Here is a 9,785-nt window from a genome sequence, read left to right on the forward strand (position 1 = left end):
CAATCTTCCTCACTCGTCCAGAAAACCCCCACTCACCTTCTTCCTCACTCGTACAGAAAACGCTTGCTCCTCTTCTTCCACTCCTACACAAATCCCCAGCCCTCCTTCTTCCCCACTTGCACTACCACTAGGCTCGTCTCTGGCTACTCTGCTCAAACCCATGAGCTCGGCGCGACGCCCACAAGGAAAATGGAGTCGGCTGGCCCCAGCGCCAAGAAGATGAGACTCCCACCAGCAGCGGCACCGGTTGTAGATCCCGCACCTGGTAGGGTGGGGAGAAGTGATACGTCTCCAATGTATCTACTTTTCCAAACACTTTTGCCCTTGTTTTGAACCCTAATTTGCATGATTTGAATGGAACTAACCCGGACTGACGCTGTTTTCAGCAGAACTGCCGTGGTGTTATTTTTGTGCAGAAACAAAAGTTCTCAGAATGACCTGCAAATACACGGAGATAACTTTTGGAAAATATAAAAAATATTGGTGAAAGAATCAATGCCAGGGGGCCCACACCCTGTCCACGAGGGTGGGGGGCGCGCCCCCTGTCTCATGGGCCCCCTGCTGCTCCACCGACCTCAACTCCAACTCCATATATTCTGTTTCGCAGAGAAAAAAATCAGAGAGGAAGTTTCATCGCGTTTTACGATATGGAGACGCCACCAAGCCCTAAAACCTATCGGGGGGGCTGATCTGGAGTCCGTTCTTGGCTCCGGAGAGGGGGATTCATCGCCGTCGTCATCATCAACCATCCTCCATCACCAATTTCATGATGCTCACTGCCGTGCGTGAGTAATTCCATCGTAGGCTTGCTGGATGGTGATGGGTTGGATGAGATTTACCATGTAATCAAGTTAGTTTTGTTAGGGTTTGATCCCTAGTATCCACTATGTTTTGAGATTGATGTTGCTATGACTTTGCTATGCTTAATGCTTGTCACTACGGCCCGAGTGCCATGATTTCAGATCTGAATCTATTATGTTTTCATGAATATATGTGAGTTCTTGATCCTATCTTGCAAGTCTATAGTCACCTATTATGTGTTATGATCCGACAACCCCGAAGTGACAATAATCGGGATACTTCTCGGTGATGACCATAGTTAGAGGAGTTCATGTATTCACTATGTGTTAATGCTTTGGTCGGGTACTCTATTAAAAGGAGGCCTTAATATCCCTTAGTTTCCATTAGGACCCCGCTGCCACGGGAGGGTAGGACAAAAGATGTCATGCAAGTTCTTTTCCATAAGCACGTATGACTATATTCGGAATACATGCCTACATTACATTGATGAACTGGAGCTAGTTCTGTGTGACCCTATGTTATAAATATTACATGAGGAATCGCATCCGACATAATTATCCATCACTGATCCAATGCCTAGGAGCTTTTTACATATTGTGCTTTGCTTATTTACTTTTCCGTTGCTACTGTTACAATTACTACAAAACTGCTATTGTTACTTTTGCCACTGTTACCATTACTATCATACTACTTTGCTACTAAATACCTTGTTGCAGATACTAAGTTATCCAGGTGTGGTTGAATTGACAACTCAACTGCTAATACTTGAGAATATTCTTTCGCTCCCCTTGTGTCGAATCAATAAATTTGGGTTGAACACTCTACCCTCGAAAACTGTTGCGATCCCCTATACTTGTGGGTTATCAAGACTATTTTCTGGTGCCGTTGCCGGGGAGCATAGCTCTATTCTTTGAGTCACTTGGGATTTATATCTTTTGATCACTATGAAGAACTTGAAAGATCAAAGAACTAATATCTATCCCTCAACTACGAGGGGAGGTAAGGAACTGCCATCTAGCTCTGCACTTGATTCTCCTTCTGTTATGAGTAAGCTAGCGACACCTAAACCTGCTACTGCTATTAATTCTGATATGTCGCATGTTATTGATGATGCCAGTTCTACTATGCATGATACTTATGATGAAACTACTTCTATGCTTGATACTACCGTGCCATTAGGTGAATTTCTTGATGAAAAACTTACTAGGGCTAGGCAGAATGAAATTATTGAAACTGATTATATTGAAGATAGTGATGATGAAGGTTCTCCCCCTAAATATGAATTGCCTATTGTTCTCGAGGGTTATGTTATGGATGAAGAAACTGCTAGAGATTTTCTTGCTTGCAATGATAGATCAGATCTTAAGAAATTATTAGCTAAGCTGAAACAAAAAACTCTGAATGCTAGAATGAAATATGACCCTGCTTTTTCTACTTCACCTATCTTTGTTACTGATAAGGATTATGAATTTTGTGTTGATCCTGAGATAATTACTTTAGTTGAATCTGATCCTTTCTATGGCACCGAATCTGAAACTGTCGTGGCACATCTTACTAAGTTAAATGATATAGCCACCCTGTTTACTAATGATGAGAAATCCCGCTGTTATTATATCCTTAAAATATTTTCGTTCTCATTAAAGGGTGATGCTAAGACATGGTTTAATTCTCTTGATCCTGGTTGTGTGCGTAGTCCCCAGGATATGATCTATTACTTCTCTGCTAAATATTTCCCTGCTCATAAGAAACAAGCTGCCTTGCGAGAAATATATAATTTTGTGCAAATCGAAGAAGAGAGTCTCCCACAAGCTTGGGGAGGCTTCTCCGATTACTTAATGCTTTGCCTGATCATCCTCTTAAGAAAAATGAAATACTTGATATCTTTTATAATGGACTAACCAATGCTTCCAAGGACCACTTGGATAGTTGTGCTGGTTGTGTTTTCAGGGAAAGAACAGTCGACCAAGATGAATTATTATTAAATAATATGTTGACTAATGAAAATAATTGGAATCTTCTTGAGCCAATTCCTGAGCCAATTGAGCCAACTCCTGAGCCTATTCCTAAACCAACTCCGAAGAAGAGGGGTGTTCTATTTCTCAGTCCTGAAGATATGCAAGAGGCAAAGAAATCAATGAAAGAAAAAGGTATTAAAGCGGAAGATGTTAAAAATTTACCTCCTATTTAAGAAATACATGGTCTTAATATACCGCCTGTTGAAGAAACATATCGTCTTGATAACCCGACACAGGTAGTGAAGGTAAATTCTCTCTATAGATATGATAAAGTTGAAATCCCGTCTACTAAATTTCCTAGCCAGTGCTTAGATGAATTTGATGACTTTATGGATAAACAAGCAAATTTCAATGATTATGTTAGCAGACAGTTGAAAAATAATGCTTATATGATTGGCCGCTTGAGTGATTATATGTCTAGAGTTAAGGGTGAACTTAAACTCTTTAGTAAACATGTTTCTATGGTCACCACTCAAGCTGGACAAGTACTTAAGGCTCAGAATGAAGAGCTTGATGAATTAAATAATAAACATGATTTTCTGTTAGAGTGGCTACTAGAACTGGTAAAATAACTCAGGAACCTTTGTATCGTGAAGGCCACCCTAAGAGAATTGAACAAGATTCTCAGAATAATAACCTAGATACTCCTAGTTCTTCTAAAAAGAACAAAAAGAAAAATGATAGGACCTTGCATGCTTCTAGTGAACCTATTGTAGAAACACCTAAGAATCCTAATGATACTTCTATCTCTGATGCTGAAACACAGTCCGGAGATGAACATGAACCTAATGATAATGCTAATAATGATGTTCATGATGATGCTCAACCTAGTAATAACAATGATATAGAAATTGAACCTGCTATTGATCTTGATAACCCACAATCAAGAAATCAACGATATGATAAGACAGACTTTGTTGCTAGGAAGAATGGTAGGGAAAGAGAACCATGGGTTCAGAAGCCCATGCCTTTTCCTCCTAAACCATCCAAGAAAAAGGATGACGAGGACTTTGAGCGCTTTGCTGAAATGATTAGACCTATTTTCTTACGCATGCGCTTAACTGATATGCTTAAAACAAACCCTTATGCTAAATACATGAAAGATATCTACCTGAAGCTGAAATCTCCACCATGCTTGCCAACTATACCTTTAAGGGTGGAATACCTAAGAAACTTGGTGATCCCGGAGTACCCACTATACCTTGCTCCATAAAAAGAAATTATGTTAAAACTGCCTTATGTGATTTAGGAGCCGGTGTTAGTGTTATGCCACTTTCCTTGTACCGTAGACTTGAATTAAGTAAGTTGACACCTACTGAGATATACTTGCAAACGGCTGACAAATCAGCTGCTATACCTATCGGCATTTGTGAGGACGTGCCTGTTGTTGTTGCGAATGTTACTATCTTAATAGACTTTGTCATTCTTGATATCCTTGAGGACGACAGTATGTCAATTATCCTTGGTAGACCCTTTTTAAATACTGCAGGTGCTATTATTGATTGCAACAAAGGCAATGTCACCTTTCATGTTAATGGAAATGAGCACACGGTACACTTTCCGAGGAAACAACCTCAAGTTCACAGCATAAATTCTATTGGGAAAATTCCATCAATTATATTTGGAGGTTTTGAATTTCCTCTTCCTACTGCAAAGAAAAAGTATGATATTCTTATTATTGGGGATGATCATATCCCCGTTGAGGTAACCTAGTGCCACTTCAAAATTTCTCCGGTTTCATGCGATTCGGAATGAGTTTGTTAACAAGACTTGATCAACCTTGTTAGTGGATTCCTTTTGATGACCATGAGACGGATGAAACTAGAAGGCACAACCTTTTGTACCCTCTCTTTACTTTCTGTTACTTAGAATAAATAAAATATAAATAGTATATTCTGTCTGTTTTCTGAATTATCCATGCAATAAAAAATATCCCGAAAATAAAAGTTCTCCAAATGCCATGCCAATTTAATATGATTTTTTCTGAAATATTTGAGAATATTTGGCACTGGGAACACAGAAGGGGGAGCAAGCACCTGGCCACGAGGGTCCAGGGCGCGCTCACTCTTACAGGGCGCGCCCCCTATCTCATGGGCCCATGGTGGATCCCCTCCACTTACTCCTGCACCCACACACTCCATCTTCCTGCCAAAAAAATCCCCATCCAGCTCAAGCACGAGTTCCAGCTTGTTTTGCTGCGATTTTCGATCTCCTTGCTCAAAGCTCCATTCACAAAACTGCTTTGGGAGATTGTTGCTTGGTATGTGACTCCTCCAATGATTCAATTAGTTTTTGTTCTAGTGCTTTATTCATTGCAAATTCTTGCTGCCTTGGTGACCCTGTTATTGAGCTTGCATTTTAAATTTATGAGGTTCCAAGTAATTCTAATGCATGATATAGGCTGTAGGCACTTATGGGAGTAGTTGCTATCAATTATATTAAGTTTGTTTCACTTTTATTTTGAAGTTACTAAAAATTTCAGAATTTTCAGAAAAAGATGAAGAGGTGGTTGTTGAGGGGCTCTTCTAGCCAAGGCTCCAAGGATAAGCAAGCTAAGGAGAAAGAAAAGGCCAAGTATAATCTTCCTCGCGTAGTGGAAGTAAGGCCTTGTGAGTGGCCATGTGATAATTTCTTGAGAGCAGCCGGTATTTATGAAGACTTTTATTATTTGGCTGAAAATGCGGGCCTCACCGACTTCCTCCATGATCGGATTGAACAGTATCTCTTACTTACCAATACTTTCGTGCAAAACATTTATTATCATCCTAAGAATTCACCTCCTTCAGTATCTTTTCATTTATATGATGAGGCTAAGGAAATGTCATTACATAATTTTTGCGCGGTTTGTAGAATACGCTTTGAGGGTAGCTTAGATGAACCACATCGTAAAGATGTGGATGGTCTCGTTGATACTATTGTTGTAGGGGAATCGAGGAAAGGTTCCGATGCAAGAATCACTAGCATACACTTTCCTGCTTTACGCTACTTTGCCATATTTGCTAGTCGATTCTTAATTGGTTGCGGAAATAGTGGGAACTTCAGTGTTCCTGATATTATTATTTTGCTCCATGCCTTATTCGGTGATAATACTTTTAGTATGGGTTCCGTTATTGCTAGACGGTTAAGCCAAAACCCTACAAAAGGCCCTATCTTTGGAGGTATCAATGTTGCACGCCTTGCTAAACATTTCGAGATACCTATTAGACATGATGAGGAAGAGGAGACATCTTTGCCTCTTACCTTTTTAGATTACAGGAGCATGGTAGTGCATGAGTTTATGTTTACAACGATGATAAGATATTCTTGTATAACCTGAGATTTAATAAGAAACACAATGAGATTATTACCCTGCCTGCACCTTCTTTGTTTGATTTAACTGCAGGGCATTACCTTGTCTCGCCGAACGCAGTGTACGCGCATCTAGGCCTGACATCCGCTCTAGATCCTGAGCCGGAACCACCACTGGACCCTTATCATCCATCATCTTATAAGTGGGATTCGAAGGAGATCGCTAGCCAGTGGCAGTACGAAGACACTCCTTAGTACACTGGGGAGAGTAGTTGTGACCCTTGGTCATAGACCAACTTAGGACAAAAGCCTAAGCTTGGGGGAGTACGTATTCCTCACCGACTTTACATTCATGTTCACACACTCATTCTAGTGTCGGTGCTCATACTCTTTCATTGTATTATCCATGCTAGTTTAAATTCTTTTTCTAGTTTTCTTCTTGTGTGTTAGATAAACCTTAAGAAACCCCAAAAAACTAGTTAGTTTAATTTCTATGCATGTAGTAGAAATAATTAAAAGAAAACTCAAAAAGATTTCTCGTTCTTCTTTTGCTTGTTGGTAGCTTTCCTGTGTAAATAGTTTTATTTCTTTTCTTTCCTTTGGGGGTTGAGAGAAGAAGACCATAATGAAAATGCTTAGTGGCTCTCATATGTATGATTGTTTATTTAACCAAGAGCCCATATTACTTTGCCTTCTCTCTTGAATTAAATGCTCGCAGATTCCATCTTAGTCCAATGCACGTGCACTCTTATTATTATACACATCGTTCGGTCGTGCAAATGAAAGGCAATAATGATGATATATGATGGACTATTTGAGATGAGAGAAGCTGGTATGAACTCGACCTCTTTCGCTTTTGTAAATATGATGACTTCATCGTTCCTGATTCAGTCTATTATGAATAAACATGTTTGCAATGACAATTAGAGATTATAGTTGCTTATGTCATGCTTAATTAGCTGGGAGCTTATAATGGTTTACCTTGCGTGCCAACATGCTATTAAAATGGTTCTGATCTGGTATGATAGGGTGGTATCCTCCTTTAAATGAATTGAGTGACTCGACTTGGCACATGTTCATGCATGTAGTTGAAACAAAAATCAACATAGCCTTCACGATATTTATGTTCATGGTGGATTATATCCTACTCATGCTTGCACTCGGTGTTGATTAATTTTAATGCATGTTCATGACTGTTGTCGCTCTCTCAGTTGGTCACTTCCCAGTCTTTTGCTAGCCTTCACTTGTACTAAGCGGGAATACTGCTTGTGCATCCAAACTCCATGAACCCCAAAGTTATTCCATATGAGTCCACCATACCTTCCTATATGCGGTATTTACTTGTTGTTCCAAGTAAATTTGTATGTGCCAAACTCCAAACCTTCAAATGAAATTCTGTTTTGTATGCTCGAGCAGCTCATGTACCAACTAGGGTTGTCTGTATCTTCCATGATAGGTGGGTTATTCTCAAGGGGAGTGGACTCCGCTCCTCATTCATGAGAAAATGGCTGGTAACCGGGATGCCCAGTCCCATGATCAAAAAGATCAAAGAAAATCAAAATAATTAAACAAAACTCCCCCAGGATTGTTGTTAGTTGGAGGCACTCGCTGTTTCGAGCAAGCCATGGATTGATGTTTGTTGGTGGTGGGGGAGTATAAACTTTACCATTCTGTTTGGGAACCGCCTATAATGTATGTAGCATGGAAGATATCAAGATCTCATAGTTGTTATGTTGACAGTCAAAGTATACCGCTCAAAATATTATTTCTCTCTCTATTTCAAATTGAGCTCTAGCACCTCGACAAATCCCCGCTTCCCTATGCGAAGGGCCTATCTATTTACTTTTATGTTGAGTCATCACCCTCTTATTAAAAAGCACCCGCTGGAGAGCACACTGTAATTTGCATGCATTACTATTAGTTTATACCGGGTATGACTTGACTGGATCTCTTTTCTCATGAATTACAATGTTTAGTCAGTCCTTGATCTTTAAAGGTGCTCTGCATTTATGTTTTGCGGTCTCAGAAAGGGCTAGCGAGATACCATCTTATTATATCATATTATGATTGTTTTGAGAAAGTGTTGTCGTCTGAGTTTTATTATTATTGCTCGCTAGTTGATTATGCCATTGATATGAGTAATTTATTGTGAATATGGTTAGTTTATAATCTTTGCTGAAAACTTGAATGTTGGCTTTACATATTTACAACAAGAGCAAATAGAGTTTGTAAAATTTTTTCTTTATCACTTCCAGTTTGTCAACTGAATTGCTTGAGGACAAGCAAAGGTTTAAGCTTGGGGGAGTTGATATGTCTCCAACGTATCTACTTTTCCAAACACTTTTGCCCTTGTTTTGGACCCTAATTTGCATGATTTGAATGGAACTAACCCGGACTGACGTTGTTTTCAGCAGAACTGCCATGGTGTTATTTTTGTGCAGAAACAAAAGTTCTCGGAATGACCTGCAAATCCACGGAGATAACTTTTGGAAAATATAAAAAATATTGGCAAAAGAATCACTGTCAGGGGGGCCACACCCTGTCCACGAGGGTGGGGGGCGCGCCCCCTTGTCTCGTGGGCCCCCTGCTGCTCCACCGACCTCAACTCCAACTCCATATATTCCGTTTCGTGGAGAAAAAAATCAGAGAGGAAGTTTCATCGCGTTTTACGATACGGAGCCGCCGCCAAGCCCTAAAACTTCTCGGGAGGGCTGATCTGGAGTCCGTTCGGGGCTCCGGAGGGGGGATTCGTCGCCGTCGTCATCATCAACCATCCTCCATCACCAATTTCATGATGCTCACCTCCGTGCATGAGTAATTCCATCGTAGGCTTGCTGGACGGTGATGGGTTGGATGAGATTTACCATGTAATCAAGTTAGTTTTGTTAGGGTTTGATCCCTAGTATGCACTATGTTCTGAGATTGATGTTGCTATGACTTTGCTATGCTTAATGCTTGTCACTACGGCCCGAGTGCCATGATTTCAGACCCGAACCTATTATGTTTTCATGAATATATGTGAGTTCTTGATCCTATCTTGCAAGTTTATAGTCACCTATTATGTGTTATGATCTGACAACCCCGAAGTGACAATAATCGGGATACTTCTCGGTGATGACTGTAGTTTGAGGAGTTCATGTATTCACTATGTGTTAATGCTTTGGTCCGGTACTCTATTAAAAGGAAGCCTTAATATCCCTTAGTTTCCATTAGGACCCCGCTGCTACGGGAGGGTAGGACAAAAGATGTCATGCAAGTTCTTTTCCATAAGCACGTATGACTATATTCGGAATACATGCCTACATTACATTGATGAACTGGAGCTAGTTCTGTGTGACCCTATGTTATAAATATTACATGAGGAATCACATCCGACATAATTATCCATCACTGATCCAATGCCTAGGAGCTTTTCACATATTGTGCTTTGCTTATTTACTTTTCCGTTGCTACTGTTACAATTACTACAAAACTGCTATTCTTACTTTTGGCACTATTACCATTACTATCATACTACTTTGCTACTAAATACCTTGCTGCAGATACTAAGTTATCCAGGTGTGGTTGAATTGACAACTCAACTGCTAATACTTGAGAATATTCTTTGGCTCCCGTTGTGTCGAATCAATAAATTTGGGTTGAATACTCTACCCTCGAAAACTATTGCGATCCCCTATACTT

The sequence above is a fragment of the Triticum dicoccoides genome, chromosome 1B (assembly GCF_002162155.2).
Source record: "Triticum dicoccoides isolate Atlit2015 ecotype Zavitan chromosome 1B, WEW_v2.0, whole genome shotgun sequence".
NCBI lineage: Eukaryota > Viridiplantae > Streptophyta > Magnoliopsida > Poales > Poaceae > Triticum > Triticum dicoccoides.